The sequence below is a fragment of the Chelonia mydas genome, chromosome 3 (assembly GCF_015237465.2).
Source record: "Chelonia mydas isolate rCheMyd1 chromosome 3, rCheMyd1.pri.v2, whole genome shotgun sequence".
Classification (NCBI taxonomy): domain Eukaryota; kingdom Metazoa; phylum Chordata; order Testudines; family Cheloniidae; genus Chelonia; species Chelonia mydas.
This window is the reverse complement of record NC_057851.1, coordinates 47,398,368-47,417,020: the sequence shown is the minus strand read 5'-3', so window position 1 is coordinate 47,417,020 and position 18,653 is coordinate 47,398,368. Positions and strand designations below refer to the sequence as shown.

The 18,653-nt window shown below is 39.7% G+C and overlaps 1 protein-coding gene across 4 annotated transcripts in view; it reads left to right on the top strand.

Annotated features, from left to right (window-relative positions):
* The window catches only part of KHDRBS2 (KH RNA binding domain containing, signal transduction associated 2), a 621,327-nt gene that overhangs the window by 276,703 nt on the left and 325,971 nt on the right, over nucleotides 1-18,653 (top strand). The gene's annotated exons all lie outside the window — the stretch shown is intronic.

Here is an 18,653-nt window from a genome sequence, read left to right as displayed (position 1 = left end):
GTAGATTATTGGTGCTTTTCTGTCACATGGATATCAGTAATGTCAAGCTAGGGATAAGATACATTTACTTTTATTTTACTTTAAAAAAATACTACTCTCTCCCCCTTGAGAGTACTGAAGACAGTTTTTCTTTTGTCTTAGGTGCTCACAATGAACCCAGGCATATAATAACCTGCGAAAAGGAGTATTGTGGTATTGTGTTGCTTAATTATAGTTTATGCAGCTTAATTTGTTGTTTCCTTTTTTCTTCCACATTGACTGATCAAATCCTTTTTAGGCAATTTAAGAAACCAATTATGTTACTAAGAGCTTCTCATTGGTGAATGTGCTGGTCTTTTCCAAGTGCTTAAAAAGTACTTATATTCTTAAATATACACATTTTATAGGGCTGTCGATTAATCGCAGTTAACTCACACGATTAACTCAAAAATTAATCGTGATTAAAAAAAATTAATCACAATTAATCACATTGTTAAACAATAGAATATTTAATAAATTTCAATGGGTATTTTTGGATTTTTTCTACATTTTCAAACATATTGATTTATATTACAACACAGAATACAAAGTGTACAGTGCTCACTCTATATTATTATTTTGGATTACAAATATTTGCACTGTAAAAACTGATAAAAGAAATAGTATTTTTCAATTCACCTCATACAAGTACTGTAGTGTAATCTCTTTATTGTGGAAGTGTAACTTACAAATGTAGAATTTTTTTGGTTACATAACTGCATTCAAAAACAAAAAAACCTAAAACTTTAGAGCCTAGAAGTCCACTCAGTCCTGCTTCTTGTTCAGCCAATCGCTAAGTCAAACACGTTTGTTTACATTTACAAAAGATACTTCTGCCTGTTTCTTATTTATGATGTCACCTTGAAGTGAGACCAGGCGTTCGTATGGAACTTTTATAGCTGGTGTTGCAAGGTATTTATGTGCCAGATATGCTAAATATTCATATGCCCCTTCATGCTTCGGCCACCATTCCAGAGGACATGCTTCCATACTGATGATGCTCGTTAAAAAAATAATGTGTTAATTAAATTTGTGACTGAACTTCTTGGCAGAGAATTGTATGTCTCCTGCTCCATTTTACCCGCACTCTGCCATATATTTCATGATGTAGCAGTCTTGGATGATGACCCAACACACATTCATTTTAAGAATACTTTCACAGCAGATTTGACAAAATGCAAAGAAGGTACCAATATGAGATTTCTGAAAATAGCTGGTTTCAGAGTAACAGCCGTGTTAGTCTGTATTCGCAAAAAGAAAAGGAGTACTTGTGGCACCTTAGAGACTAACCAATTTATTTGAGCATAAGCTTTCATGAGCTACAGCTCACTTGACCCAAGGTTTAAGAATCTGAAGTGCCTTCCGAAATTTGAGAGGGATGAGATGTGGAGCATGCTTTCAGAAGTTTTAAAGGAGCAACACTCTGATGTGGAAACTACAGAACCCAAACCACCAAAAAAGAAAATCAGCCATCTGCTGGTGGCATCTGACTCAGATGATGAAAGTGAACATGCGTTGGTCTGCTCTGCTTTGGATCATTATCGAGCAGAACCCATCATCAGCATGGATTCATGTCCTCTGGAATGGTGGTTGAAGCATGAAGGGACATGTGAATCTTTAGTGCATCTGGCACATAAATATCATGTGATGCCGGCTACAACGGTGTCATGCAAACGCCTGTTCTCATTTTCAGGTGACATTGTGAGAAATAATTGGGCAGCATTATCTCCTGCAAATTGTAACCAAACTTGTTTGTCTGAGTGATTAACTGACCAAGAAGTAGGACTGAGTGGACTTGTAGGCTCTAAAGTTTTACATTGTTTTATTTTTGAATGCAGGGTATTTTTGTACATAATTCTACATTTGTAAGTTCAACATTCGTGATAAAGTGATTGCATTACAGTACTTGTATTAGGTGAATTGAAAAATACTATTTCTTTTGTTTTTACTGTGCAAATATTTGTAATAAAAAATAAATATGAAGTGAGCACTGTACACATTGTATTCTGTGTTGTAATAGAAATCAATATATTTGAAAATGTAGAAAACATCCAAAAATATTTAAATAAATGGTATTCTATTATTGTTTAACAGCACGATTAATCACGATTATTTTTTTTAATCGGGCGGTTAATCATGATTAATTTTTTTAATCGCTTGACAGTCCTAATGAGGGGCGGCTCTACCAATTTTGCTGCCCCAAGCAGCCGCCGCCAAATTGCCACAGCAGCAACAGCTGCGGGGCTGCTGCTGAATTGCTGCCACCCACAGAAGAGCGGCAGGGCTGCCGCACAAAAGCTGTGGCAGGGAAAGAGTGGTGGAGTTGTAGCCGAATTGCCACCGCAGGTCACAGACTGCCACCCCATTCTCATTGCCGCTCCAAGCACCTGCTTGGAAAGCTGGTGCCTGGAGTCGGCCCTGGTCCTAATATTTTAAATATAATATTTTCAAATTGCTCTCTCTCAAATACTGGTGGAGTCACTTTTTTAGAAAGCCAGAGGAATATTTTAAGCCATGAGACTTTGAAACTTCATACATATATGGAGAAGCCAGAAAATAACCAGTTTATAAATGGCTTAAACCTGTATGCTTCCCTCCACCTACACACTGTGTAGGAGAGTTGGCAGTTTGGGGCAGGTGTTGGGGAGAAAAATGGTTATGTGGGGGGGCTTCTGGTTTGGGGGTTGTGTTAATTTCATTTTTCAGGTTTTATTTTTTGTAATTTTTGAGTTTTATGGAGATGTCCAAAAATCTGCAGTTTTTGAGGGGTTTTTCCGCATATATTATGAGTATTGTATGTTTATATATATTACTCTTTATAGTAGTATATACTGTAATGAATAATCTCTTTGTAATGTGTCTCTGTGTGCTTTAATGGAGTACTGTTTCAAACAGCACTACAATAAAGTGCACTAGGAAACCTATAGCGCACACCAGAGGTGACTAAACCAATTAATGAGCAACACATTAGGGTGCTTCAGAAATCATACCCAGTAGTTTGCATTACTGCTCGAGGACAAGCCCTCAGATGCAAGTAACAATTTGTGGTATTTTTCCAATGTTACCAATATCCTTTTTTTGTATTGGGGTGTCTTATGGATGTTTATTGGTTAAAACTGAGAATCAGAACCACTAGTTATGTGGTATGTTTGCCTTCTTTCCACACAGCAACTTTTCTGCTGTTGCTACTGCATTAGAACTCAGTTGCACACAGACTAACAGGTGTTCCATGAAGTCCATTGAGATCAGTGCTGTAAATGTCTTAAGCTGTGTCTGCTAACTTCTAGTTGCTGCTGCTACCCATGTCTAACCCCCTGCCCATATTTGCACTCAGGAGGTGGCCTTCACACCCAAGGTCTGGCTGCTGTTTTTATGTCAGAGTATAAGGTTTGGAGCTAGGAAGATACAGTGTTCAAGTCCTGTATAGGGATGGTTAATGATCTGTGGATTTGTCAACTGTAGATTCTGGCTTCTGCAACTATGGCTGGTTCCTCCTCCTAGCAGATCTGCTTTACTACAGGAACTGTCCCACAGAGAGTATGATATGTCAGTCCAGGTATGTTTACTCTGCAATAAAAAACCCCATAGTACTGAGTCTCAGAACCTGGGTCAGCTGACTCAGGCTCATAGGGCTCAGGCTGCAAAACTAAAAAACTCAATCTAGACATTCAGGCTCAGGCTGAAGCCCAGGTTCTGAAACTCTCTCCTTCATGAGGTCTCAGAGTCCAGGCTCCATCCGAAGCCTGAACATCTTCACTGCAATTGTATAGCCCCGCAGCACAAACCCCACAAGCTCAAGTCAGCTGATGTGGGCAAGCTGTGGCCATGCCACAGATTTTTTATCCTAGTGCAGACATATATGACTTCCAGAATCTGAGTCAAAGTGTCAGATACGATCACTCCAGAGAATGCAGGGATGCTCTGTTGTTATTTTATCATCATGTTTTTGAATTCTAAATGAAGGTGCAGTGTAATTATTGGTTAATCCTATGAGAAGGTGGATTCAGTTATTTCTAACTCAATTATAAAAATGTTTGGAGACTCACTCAGGGGCAAAGGGAACTGTCTGTCATTCCTGGGGAGAAACTTTGGGCTGAAATGTGTTATGTATTTATACAGTACATCATTACATAGAATATATACTTCATTCTAAGCCGGATGGGAACTCCACTTGCATATATGCATTTATTAGTTAGACCTGAGAAAGTAATTGCACAATGGAATTTATAATGAATTTGTTATTAGGATTAATAACAAAAGTATTCAGAATTGTGCCTTTTTATTAATTTTCAGTGCAGAGATATGTTTTTCTATGTTAATTTGAGGATCCAGATTTTATCTTTCCAACAAGATTAATCATGTCCTTTCGTTTGAACCTGTTTTTTTTTAATTATTGCTGAAATAGAAATGACTTATCTAGCCAAGCCACATACATGCATTTCATTATTATTGTGTAGGTAGTATGCTTTCATTTTGTAGCTTTTTATAGCTAATTAGGAAAAGGACTAACTTTGCAGTTATTAAAGAATGTTTATATATTTTCAGTGTCAAGATTTTTTGTAAGAGATAAACTGTTTTTTACAACACAGGTAACACACATTGTTGTAAAAATCGCTAGTATGACCCTATTGATGACATTGAGAATTGCAATTTATTTTTTGCTAATTTTCTAATCCAGAATAATGGAATGAGCAAATTACTAGTTACTTAATTTTTCTTTTATTTTTAAAGATGAAATATGTTTAAGCATGTGATGTCATGCAAGACCTTTTTATGCGCTGTATTGATGTATCAACGTCAGTGCTGATCACTCTATGAGAAGCATGGGAATAGAAATTTGATTGGAAGAGACAGTAAACAAGGTTCAATCAAAGAATATTGTGTCTATAGGCTCCTTCATTTTTTGAGGAAAATTTAGTTAGTAATATATTGTATTTATAGTGATGCTGGTCCTATCACTCTTGAGGAACCTGTAGAATGAAACAATGCTTTGGGTTGCTAAAAAGTTTTGGTTTTGTTTTGTTTTAGTTTTGTTTGTTTTGGGTTGGACTTTTTTCTATTTGTGTTCTTATTTGGACTCTTTTCATCAACTGGAATTTGTACTTAAAGGTTCACTGTCAGGTTGAATATGCATTAAACACGATAGAATCTAATGTATTCCTTATTTGCTCTCAAATTGTAGTGAGATTAGACAAGTCAGTTTCACTTTTGTTTGTGGTTAGTCTTCAGGGAGTTTTACTTTCAGTCTTTCATGAATTAGCACAATGTTGCAATGATTAGGCTGGAAAGAGTATGGGGAAGTTTTATTATTTTTTCAAAAAAGTTTCAATGGATATTTTTAATACTCATGATAACTTTTTCTATTGATCTTATCTTCTGTGAAAGTTTATTTTTGAACAGGTTCAGTTTTGGGACAAATTTAATATCATAATGCCTTTGTTAAACCTGGAAAAGTTCCTTCCTAACATCACTTCCTTTGAATCCTAGAATGGTGCAGTGGCTCCCAAACTTTAACAGCCCGCAAACCCCTTTCACTAAATTGTGAAATCTCGTGAACCCCCTCCTAAAAACGAATATTTCCAGGGATTTAAGTTTAAATTTCCTCAGTGTGATGGATCCGCGTGTTTTGCTCTGCATAGCTCTTGGAAGTCCAGAACCACTGGAGAAAGATAGAGTCTCAGGTCTGGTTTGGTATCAAGTCTGTTTCTGTGTTTGGTTTTCAGATGTGCGTACGAGGAAAACGCTTTCTTACATAAGTATGTTGTTGAAAAGGGTAACAAAACTGCAGCAGCTTTTTCTGCTAGAAGGGGGTACTCGTTTCTTAAACTCAGCCAAAAGTTGATCAATGACAGATTTCTGAAACTCCTTTTCAGTTCATAGTCAGAGGAGATCTGAATCAATTTCTCTTTTTCCTCAGTGTTCAATATCTGTGTTGTGAAAGTGGTATCATCAAAAGGGTTGCGAATCCAGTCATTATCGCCTGACATAGCTGGAAAGTATTCCCTGAAAGTTGTGCTAAGTCCTTTTAGGTGTGCAGTTATATTGGTTTCAGTGCACTGATCCAACTGAAGTTTATGTTCTGCCAGGAAGTCATGAAGATTACTGAAACACTCAGTTTGATTGTTTTCCAGACAACTTTCCCAGAACTGCAACTTTTTTATCATGGATTCAACTCACTCTTGCACATTGCAAACTCTTATATTGAGGCCTTGAAGAGATAAATTTAGGTCATTAATTCTTGAGAAAATATCGGCTAAATAAGCTAGGCTCTGGAGCCAGACATTATTTTCCATACAGCTGGCAAGGTGGAAAGGGTGGCTGTTGAAAAAAAACAGGATTTCTGTTCTAAGCTCAAACAAGCACACAAGGATTTTGCCCTGTGAGAGCCATCTAACTTCAGTAGGGGTCAACAGACAATTGTGTATCCTACCCATTTCTTCACAAAGTAAGTGAAATATTCTGGAATTTGTTGGCCATGATTTTATGAAATTCACCATTTTCACTGCATTGTCCAGCACTTCCTTCAGTCCCTCAGGCATGAATTTTGTTGCGAGGGCTTGCCTATGGATGCTGCAATGAGTTTAAGAGACTTTTGATGCAACCTTTTTTGTTGGAGCTACAAATCCAGTATACTTCCCTGTTATTGATGTGGCCCCATCAATGCAAATGCCTAGGCAACGAGACCAATCTATTTCCTTTTCTTGAAAATATGCTTTAGTCAGATTGACGATATCTTCTCCAGTTGTACATTCTTCCAATGATCGGCAAAACAACAAGACTTCTTCAACCATACCTTCATTCACATAATGGACAAACAGTAGCAAAAAGCTAGATTAGCTACATCAGTTGATTCATCCAACTGTATAGCATAATATGGACTATTTTTCACTCTATGTACAGTTGTGGTCTCTACATTATTTGACATGTCATTAATTCTTCATGACAACGTATTATTGTGCAAAGGTACCATGTCAATCCTTTTTGCAGCCTTTTCTCCAAGCATGCAATGAACTACGTCTTTTATGCATGGACCAATCAAGCTCTCTGCTATGGTATGGGCTTCTGATGCTTTTGCTACTTGGTAGCTCACATGGTATGACACTTCAAGTGCATTTTCATTATCAGTACTTGCTTTGGATATAAATCTGGTAATGTCACTTTCCTCTCAGCTAATTTTCACTTGAAAAAATCAACAGGCTTGTTGAGTTGTGCAGGATGCCTAGTTTCTAAATGGCACTGAAGTAGAGAAGGTTTGAGGCTGCTGTTTGCTAGAACATCACCACAAATCACACACAGTGGTTTTGGATGTTCTCGATCACCAATGCATGTAAAGCCATATTTTATAAAATCATTGTCATATTTTCTTTTCTTTGTAAGTGACTTTCCAGGACTGTCATGATCATTAGACTTAGATTTTCCACAGTGTGGACTTGAGGAAACACTAGCTGATTCTTGTGTCTTTACACTTTCCTTTTTCAGCCACTTATCCATTGAACTTGTGTACAAAAGTTCTAATAAAAATAACACAGAGAGACTGCTAACAAGCAACAAACTAGAAAATGAGACAATTCACTCAAGTCTCACTGAAGCAAAACAGCACTCCAGAGAGAATGACAATTACTGAGCCACCTTAACACTGCTACACTGGCTACAATGTGCTTCTGGCTGGTTTCGCTCGCAAACAGCTTTTCTTCCGCCACGAGGTCTGTCCCTACGAGGGTACCCTGCAAGGGACAAATTAGTTTGGACCACCCCCACGTACAGCGCGGCCCCTGCTCGCTCTGCCCTCGATGCCCACTTCCCCTGTCTGACAGGGACAGGAATCCGAACTGCCACCTGCGCAGCTGGGGTCTCAGCTGCCGCCCTGCCCACCACAGGGCTCAGGCGACTGGCCCCGTGCCGGGGACTGGGCTGCCGGTTCTGCACTCCATGGGGCTCCTGCTGCTGGACCCCATTGACCGCCCTGGTCAACTGAGCTCCACTGAGCTTGGGCTGCAGGTCCCTCTGACCACCGGGGCTCGGGCTGCTGGCCCCAGCTGCCCGGCCCCGCTCTCCCTGGGGCTCAGGCTGCCAGCCCCGCATGGAGCACGGAGGTTCGGGCTGCTGGCTCCCCTGCTGATGGGGGCAGGGCTCGGGCTGCCAGCCCAAACTGCCTGGCCCCACCCCCCCTGCGGCTCTGGCTGCCAGCCCCACACAGAGTGCTGACGTTCGGGCTGCCAGCTCCCCCGCTGATGGGGGCAGGGCTCAGGCTGCCAGCCCAAACTACACTGCCCCGGACTGTCTGCCCTGCAACTGGGTCTCACCTGCTGCCTCCAATGCCTGGGGTCCTCTGGCTGCCGTTAGCGAAATTTTTCTGGCGAACCCCTGTAATGTTCTGCAAACCCCCTGGGGTTCACAAACCCCAGTTTGGGAACCACTGCTCTAGTGTAATGTGACAATATTAACAAACTCTTAACTTCATACCCATCTGTTCACAGGGGAATGGAAAGAAATAATACCGTTTTTGAACATTTCTTAATTTTTCCATCAACTAGTGCAATGCTGGGGCCCCATAGCTTATAATGATGCCAGTGTAAAGTCTGAGGAATGAGAAGCTGTTTTCTAGTGTATGTGCATCAACAACATTCTCCAAAAATAATGTGGCAGTGGCAATATTAATGGCTTGCCTTGTAAAAGTAAGAAAGGAAAATGCTCTATCCCTGCTTATTGAAAGAATCAAAGCCCCAGTGACTTACTTATTCAGTGAATAAAGATATAAAGCTTGGGTCATCCTGATACAAAATCATGTGACATGGGTACCAGTCACATAGCTCAAATTCCAAATTATGAAAAGTGAATACTTCAGATGAAAAGTTTGCAGTTAATTTGTAGACTGAAATGTGCAAAATGAGGACAAATAATACTTCTTTTCTCCGTCTCTTTATCTATCTTTTCTTTCTTCTTGGTAAGAAAATATTCATCAAGCAACTGCAAAAAGCAAACATATTTGTAAAATCCTCAATGTTTGCTGACTGTTCATAACAGAGAAAAGTAGATCATTCATTTCAAATTGTTCCCCAATTTCTTGTTGGCCTGAAAACTGACACTTACTGAGTCACAAGGATACTGGTTGCTACAAGCCTCATTGTAGAGAATGTCTCAGTGTCTGAGAATACCATGTTTCAGAGTAGCAGCCGTGTTAGTCTGTATTTGCAAAAAGAAAAAGAGTACTTGTGGCACCTTAGAGACTAACCAATTTATTTGGTCTGCACCTTCCGGGTCAGAAAACTGAACCAATGATTTTAGTTTATTGCTCATTTATTGTGTGATGTTACAATTAACTAACATGTTATATTATATATAAACATTGTATGTTATATAAAGTTAAGTTGTAGGATTATAAAAGTATAAGACTGATCAGTAGGTAGAAAGAATGATCAAGTATTAGATATACGTAAGACAAGCTAATTTGCAAGAACCTGTAGGCTAAGGCGTGCAAAATTTTAGCTTAGCTATTTTAGGCCTTTAAGACAAGAAATAATAACAAGTCAATAACAAGACAAAAAATAACCCAATGCCCTAAAATTATGGAAAAAGAGGTATCAACTGGTAATATTGCAAAAGTCTAACAGAAAGATAAAATTTTAAATTATAAAATGCTGTAACAGCAAATATTATCTCCAACATGTGTCTTAACCACCGGATAAAGGTGGTACATCTATGTTAATAAGAACCTACACAGCCTATAGAAATTGGGGTCTCTTATGTTTCTAGGAAACACAAACCAATAAGAAAGAAAGGGTTAACACTTTCATGTACATGCGCAGAATATACGTCTAGACAAAATCACTGTATATAAAAGGGTGCCCAAAGCAGGAAAATTAATCTCCCTGTGGAAAACTCCAACAGAAACCATCCCTAAGGAACCCATCAGACTCTAATATTGTTGTTAAGGATGTAAGTATAACTATACTTGTAACTTGTGCGTAGGTCTGTATAGACTTTCTATGTGCTTGGGTAATCATAACTTTAATTGTAATTTTAATAAAACTTGTAAAACAGACTAGATCTTGTATTTGTAAATGTATGTGTGGTCACTATCATTGGTCTTTATGTGTTCCTAGTGATTCTAAATCCGTAGCAAGTTGCAGAGGCGACTTTCACTCTGTTAAGCTGAAAACTGTAGCTGCCAGAGTCGAACCCACATTACAAAATTCACTTTAAATAAAATAAAAGGCTACACTATATAACAAGGGGAGAACTCTACAATATAAATACTGCTTGGTTTTTATTTGGGGATTTGTTCTTTTGATTAATTATAGAATACTGATTATGGAGACACCAGGTAGCAATTTCATCTATAGTTAGGCTTTTGATCTTAAAAAGGTTTAAATTGAAGCATCCATTCATGGGGGGTTTTCCTCTAAAACTAGGTAGCCAATTCGATTAGGTTTCATGCAGTTTGTTCTGGGTGCTTTTTGAATTTTCAGTGTAGTTTTTATTTGGTTTCTCTTCATACATATATAATAGGAAGTCATTGGATTTGGATTTAGGCTCTGGGTGAAATTTTTCCTTGGCATTCCTACTTTCATTGTTAATGAATATCTCTTTAAAAACATTGTATGTCTGCACAAAACTTGGTAGAGAGGTAGATTCTAAATAGATCTCATGCAACAGTGTTTTTTTTTTAAGGTTGGATTTAGGCACCATTTTTAACATTGTAAGTGAAAGTTTATGTGCTTTGCACATAAGCTTGATTAATGGGGCCTGGTCACATGGAAGCATCATTCGTTGAAGGGAGCCAGTTGAACATAAAATATTCTACCTCCGGACCTATATTGTTCTGCCAGATTTTATTCTGCAATACAGAAGGGCTAATGTGCACCTGCTGTCACATGAGGGTTTCGTCTGTGTGTTGAATAAAATGTTCTCTGCCAGCAGCTGTGCTCCTTCCAAACAGATCCACTTGCAGCCCACTAATGCAACCCCCAACAATGTGTTAAACAGAAATTTTGTTGTGGAGCAGTTAGGGTGGCTACACACACGTACAACACACCTAACACAAAGGCAAGGAAATAAAATCAGCGCATATCCTCTGCTTCTCCCCTCACCCCCACAAGCACAAACCATGCCATTACCACAGCAAGCATATGTCAAAGATCACATAATGCAACCTCTGCCCTCTGCTAGGGATGCCAGCCTTCCATCAGCTCCTTTAACTATCCTTCTGCACACAATCCTTTATGTACCTATCCTGTCCCAACAATAACATTACCCCAAACATCCACAATCACTAATGATGGGGAAAAAACATATGGGAATGAGCTGTGGGCAAAAGGGTGAAAAGAGGGCAGAGTTAAGGTTGTGGTGCATGCTCTATTGTCTGCCTTGATTATTTTTCTTCTGTGATTTGGTACTTTTTCTGAGTGTTCTGGTAACAAGGTAGTGAAGAAGTATAAAATGTGTGTAATGGTTTGTTTATTTGTTTGTTTTTGCTTAAGCTCTTTTTTTATGTATGGTTCTGATCCTGCAAAGGTTTACAGGCAGATTTTACTTTGCACATGAGTAGCCTCCCTGACTTCAAAAGTACTTCTCAAATGATAAAAATTAATCATTAGAATAAGCTTTTGCAGGATCAGGACTTGTGTTTGTACAGCACAATGGATCCTGATAACAAATTCAGATATTACCATAATACAAATAAAATAATAAATAATTAATACTTCCATTTATGTGGCCTTTTTCTTTCATGTTATAAAAATAAATGGAAAAAACCTCAGAATCTCTATTATTAGGATTAAAATTCTTTTATATAAGAATAGCATTGGTGGGTGTTGTCTAGACAGCTTTACAGGTGCATTAAAAAGTTTTGCAACATTGTATATCCATTTTATTGTGTATTGTACCAATTTATGCCTTGATGCAATGAAACTGTTAATTGTTCAGTACATTAACATTTTGTACAGTGACATGTACACTCACAATCTACTCTAATGTTTAGGTGGATCAAGACTTGTTAATTCTTGTGCTAATATTTCCACTAATTTTAACAAGTATTTAACTTTAAAAATTAAAAAAGAAAATATTCATGTTTTCATTTCCCACCAGTCTGTGGCATATAAAAGTTATTAACAGTTGCATCAGTTATTCCAGTTCAAAGTCTTCTAGCCACCATTCCAGATTTCTTGCTGCTTCTTCTCATTAGGTATGTGGGTTTAGCTAGGCTAACTCCACTGAGAATTCAGAAATATTAGACTACCAGCTTTTGGATCTTGGTTTTCATATGTTGAAATTCAATTCATTAACCATATTCACAAGGGAGAGTGGAGATGGATGTTGAAAGTGCCACTCTCAACTAAAATGTAATATTTTCTCTGGGCAGTTTCCAGGTTGCTATTGTTCTACAGAGTCAGACAGTCATTGTTCTTCAATTCCAAGTTGAAGCAACCCCTTGTTATAAACTTTGGTGTATACTTTTGGAAGTAAACAGGCCAATTAGATCTGCGTGTGGTAGTGCAGGCTTGGGAAAAAAAACATTTGATCCAATTTAAGTGATCCATAGAACATTCCTTTGTTTATAAATTCCTGATGCTGTTACAAAACCAGTAACAGTACAAGTACAAGCATTCCCTAAACTAAGTGAGAAGCCTTGAAATGGTGAGTGTAAAGGAAACTTTGTTTTCTCACATAATAGTTAAATACTGTTCTTCTTTCAAGTGTACATAGATGTTAACATTTTTTCCTCATACCCCCACTGTAAAACATTATCCTCATGCTGTGATCAGATTGATAAGGGATAACTAAGGGAGAAGGGAGAATATAATAAAATTATATTGTGATTTGGACTACAGTGCTTATGCAGGGGAGTAAGAACTGTCCTGATACCCCTGCAGGGTCTACCAGGAAACAACGGGTGCTGTGCACCTGCTTCCTTCCACCTTGAATGGGGAGGTTCTACTTCTCCAACATGCTGGCTAGCACAGCTAAGTCAGACAGGGACTGTCACAGCTGCTGGAATAGGACAGCATTAAATTACTTTCTCCCTGGAGCAAAGTGAAGGAAGGGAAGGTAGGGGAGGGGATTGTGCCTCAAAAGGTGCCTCAGAGCTACAGTACTTCTTAGGGCTACTCCAACAGTGGAGCAGCTTATAAACTACCCATTGTTCAGGGCTGTGCCTAAAGCCATGATCCATTGCTGAGGCCTGGATCCACCAAGGGAATTAGGCATTATGATGCTCAGTTCTGCAACACCTAACCTCTGTCAGGCACCTAGAAAATCATAGGAACAACAATGCAACCCACAAAGCCTGAGTTAGATGCCTCGGCTCTCCATACAATTAATGGAGAGAAATAAGCACCTAAGACTGTAATCCACAACAGTCAGGATACGTGGCAGGGAGCCACCTAAACTAGCCACTGAGAGATGCCAGTGAGAGAGGGGTGTTCTCAGTCCCTCCCCCTCACATAGATGGTGTGCTTGGATATTTGGCTGCGTATGTGTGGTCTCCTGGTGTGCTGTCCCAGCTCTGCACAGATAGTTGGCACTGTAGACCTCGAGTGAATCGCTCAATGACCACAAGACCCATTAAGGTACAAAAGTACCAGGCCAGGTTTATTGTTGACAAAGCACAGTACTAGTGTCCCGCAGACTCTACCAGACCCTAATATATGTAAGTCTGTAGCAATGGACAAGCTCAGTGAACAGCAGGACTTTCCCTTTCTCCTTAGGTTAAACAGACACACTCCCGAGGCTCCATTTTATATATTAATACAAACAAGTTACATACTTCCGCTCAGACACAGTTAGTTGACACACTCTGACGTAGCTGGTTATCACCCATCACCTTATAGATCTCTATCCATTACACTGTCATCCTGACCTTATCTTTAGGATAGGTCAGTGTGTTCCTGTTATCTTTAGGGAATGTGTTGGTATTGAGGTGTTCTGGTACCACCCTTCTGAAATGTGTTTGCGTGACTGCTCTGTGCCTAGCGCCTCTTAGGAATGTGGGTTGTTTTTGCAATACCAGCCCTGTTCTTGCCAGATTCTGTGAGCAGGGCTTGCCTCTAGCTCACAGCCTGATTTTGCTTTATATCAGCAAAATTCTGATCGCTTCTTTAGCCCAGGCCTCAGGCCTCTGATACAAGGGCTTATGTTTCAGGCTCTCTTCCTACTACAGATGGTGCCTAAGTCCAGGCTGAAGGGAGGCACCTATTTCTACATGCAATCCACAGCTTTCCAGGACAGACACCTAAGATGTTTCTTGGGAGAATGAGTAAGGTGCCTCATGCCACACAAATGGCATGAGAAGAAGGAGGTGGTGGCATCTGCCATCATTAGCATGTAACTTTTAGTCCAGTGGTTAGAGCACTCATTAGGGATGTGAGAGACCAAGGTTCAATTATTCTCTCTGACTGAGTGGGAGAAAGGATTTGAACATGGGTCCCGCACCACTTTGGAGAGTGTTCGAAACATTGAGGCCTGGGATAGTCTGATGGAATATCCTATATGAGGCCAATAATAAACCCAGTCACGGGACTGTATGGTGGGAGAAATCACTGGGTTGTGTTTCACAGAATCTGGATCCTATAAACTCCCATGAGTGAGTTTTGTGGGACTGAACACATGAGAAAAGACTACTAACATAACCCATAATTGGTAAACTCACCTATACTATTACACGCCAATGCACTATACCTTGTAATGCATAATAATTGAGTTTTATATTCATGTAGCTAGCATATAAAACTCAAACTAATATGTCATCTGTAATCTGTTAATTAAAATGTTTGTTTTGCTTTAATTGAGGCAAACCATCAACTTTACCCTGATAGATATGGCAACTCAGGATAAACATTTGAAAACCAAAAAAAAAGCAAAATACTTGGCACAGTTCAGCAAAGTTCCCCTAAGCATGTTCTCAAGTCTCACTGAAGTCAATGCAACTTATAAATTTTCTTACAATTAAGCACATGTTTAAAGTATTTTGCCTAATTGGGGACAGAAAGTCTAGCTTCTGATCATTAAGCAATCTGAATAAACAATAGTCATCAAGGTAGTGAAACTAAAAAAAATGTGACTTACTTAATTGAAGGAAATTCGGGTACAAAAAGTACATACAAGAAACTGCAATATGCATAATTAAGGGCAAGAAAAAATACTTAATACATGTACTGTACTCTAGATACTGTAGGCATGAATTATAGAACCTGGTAGAGCTTTGGTCTCTGCTTTTTCTCCATTTGTTCATTTTAATAAAATTATGGTAATATCATTCATCTATATTTTCTTTTTCAGTGGACAGTAAGTTACATGGTAAATACTTTTATTTAAAAGGAACATTCCTGATTTCTGTTATATTTTGGAGGGGACAAGGCAAATAAAATACATGAATTGACAGCACTGACATTTATTTATCTTTCAGTGAAAGTTTAAGGAGTGTACATGTTAATAAAATATTAAATATCAGAGGGGTAGCCATGTTAGTCTGTATCCACAAAAACAAAGAGGAGTCCAGTGGCACCTTAAAGACGAACAGATTTATTTGGGCATAAGCTTTCATGGGTAAAAAAACCCTCTTCTTCAGATACATGGAGTGAAAATTACACATGCAGCCATAAATATCGAGTTTTTTCATGAAGTTGATGAATTCCCACTTCATACGGCTAAATTCAGTGCCTTGCATAGTGCCAGGTATCAGAGGGGTAGCCGTGTTAGTCTGTATCCACAAAACTAACTAAAAGACTAACACGGCTACCCCTCTGATACTTGGCTCTATGCAAGGCACTGAATTTAGCTATATGAAGTGGAAATCTATCAACTTCATGAAAAAACTCGATATTTATGGCTGCATCTGTAATTTTCACTCCATGCATCTGAAGAAGTGGGTTTTTTTATCCACGAAAGCTTATGCCCAAATAAATCTGTTCATCTTTAAGGTGCCACCGGATTCCTTGTTGTTTTTAAAATATTAAAGTTACTTACCAACAATATATGGCCCCTCTCCTCCTCTCCCCTCCCCTCTTCTCTTCTCCCCTGGCCATCCACCTGTCTCTCCCCCCCATTTCCTGACAAAATGATGCCAGTGCTTAATTTCGAGAGAGTTTGCAGCTGTGAATACCAAGCAGTCAGAGGTACCTCAGTGTTGCCATGCCAAAGTGCCTTTATGAATCAAGCCTTTAGAGCTTGGGGCAATAAAAACTGCCATGGATCATGAACATTAATAATAAGGTATACATTTGCTCTTCAACACAGTATGGAGCAATATCCCAAAATCCAGAATAAAAGATGAAAAGATTAATTTTAAAGAGATAACTGTTCTCTGCTGAGCCTCATTAGTTCTAAGTCACAAAAATATGATTTTGATATCCCTAATAAAGCATTATACATTTTTTCCAGACTTCAATCCTGAGGCTCCGACTTTACTATAAATTATCAAAAGTCAAACCCAACAAACTTCCATAGGCAGGCTCTAAAATTGTGCTTGCAATTTTACACCTCCAGTGCCCCTGCTTCAGACTTCTTTTACAGGTGCCTTTTCAGAGATATTTTGCCTATTATGTGGAAAACAGTGGGGTGGGGGGGAGTTAAGTCCTATCTTATCTATATATGCTTCATAAAAAAACCTGAAGCTTGTGAGCACATAGAAGGTACTTTCAATAAAGCAAAGGAAAGCTGCTGGTTATATATTTTGGTACCGTGATAGAATATTATAGCAGAGCAACAGCTCTGCTATACTTCAGACCCACTTGCTGCTTGAAGCTCAACTTTTCAAAGTATTCTTAAATCTGTACAGTTAATTGGATTGCCTTAAAATTTGGTGAACCTCATGGAAGCATGGAGTACAGCCAGTGACCCAAATTTGAAGCCATTTGAGCAAGGGGCTACCAACATATACAGTCCTCAGGGGGATGGCTTTTTTTTTTTTTTTTTTTTTTTTGCTCACAGGTAGAGATCAAACCAGAGCTCAGGTCATTGCACCAGGATTTCCAGTGCTTGAGGGTTTCACAAACAGAGTGAATACCACCCACCAGCCCTTTTGGGGAAATCAACTTAAAGTGTTATTTGAAAATACCCCAGGGGTATGTAAGCCCCACTTTCTGTCCCACAGTGTGTGTGCCAGGATCTGAGGCCCCCTGTCCATTTATGGAGGTCTGACCTCCCAACCTGGTCCTTCCATGGGAGCCAGTTCTGAGGGAGTTTGCCTTTATGGGTCGTCTGAGCCCCCTTTCTTGCCACCTCTCATGTGACCTGGGATAATGGGGCCTTGCCTCTTTGTGGATGTCCAAGCCCCACTCCCTTCCCCGTGTGTCTGTTTGCCAGGATCTGGGCATCCCTGCATATCTATGAGGTCTGACACCCACCATGTGCTCCCTCTTGTCAACCAGGTTCTTGGAGGCTTGCCTTTCTGGATGGGGGAGGGGTTGAGCTCCTCTCCCCCCATGAGAGGGATCTCTGTCCCCCCGGGGTGTCTAAACTATGCACCCTACCCTCCTGTGTGTGTGACAAAGTCTGGTGGGCCCCTACCAATCTATGGAAGTCTGACCCCTCCTTCCCTACAATCCCTGTGTGAGCCAGATTCTGGGGGAGCATTCTTTAATGGGGGGACTTAGCCACACTCCCCCCACCATGTAAGCTGTGATAATGGGAGACCTTGTGCCTTATGGAGGTGCAGTGATTGGTCAGTGACCCCAATTTGAGGCTGTTTGAGCAACGGGTTCCCATAGATACAGCCCCTTTGGGAAAAAAAACAGATTTTTTAAAAATTGGCACATTCTGGCAATGTATTTTTGCAGATATATAGAAATCAAACCAGGGCTGAGATCATCACACCACAGTCTCCAGTGCTTGAGGGTTACCCCACCAGTGTTCATACCACCCACTAGCCCTTTGGGGGAAATCAAATCACAGTGATATTAGAAAAAGTGTTTGCTGCTCCAGTTAGGCTGTGAATTTCCCACAGGAATAAAGATGTTTTTGTGGACATTTCAAAGGAGATGCAGATGCTGGGGTATAATGGGGATGAGTTCCAATGCTGAATAAAGAGGAGAGAAGTACAGAAGTTTTACCAAGAGGCAAAGATGGGCAACAAGAAATATCTGATGCTGTCCACCAGAGAGCTCCACATAATAGCTGCAGCTATGACATTCTAGGGAGTACGGATCCCACCACCATCTGCCACTGACAGTGGATACCTCACAATGTCTGGAAGACGGTGCCCCACTACTGCACACTAATGAGGAGCTCATTGAGGAAGGGGACATAGATGATTCAGGACCAATGGCCAGCCCAGACCTCTTTGAGACCCAGCTGAACCCAGAGGGGAAACTCACCAGGGAAGGGGAAAGGGTCTTGAGTAGGGGTAATTTGTTATCTCCATTACTGCATGCCCCTTTTTAAAAAGATTTCTCCATGACTCCTGAAACTTCACCTCCTCCCTCAAAGTGGCAGCCAAACACATGTAGGCAGGGAACAAAGGAATTCTGTTTTAAAGTAGTTTATTTTAAGATCATGCACTGGCAGTACTAAGCAAAACCAACAGAAAGAAACAGGAAAAAATCTAAAAGCATTCCCAAACACTATTGTTGCAAATACCTTTCATGCATTCAAAATACATATTTTCTGCATGAAAAAAGTAAAATAAAATTTAAAAAAAT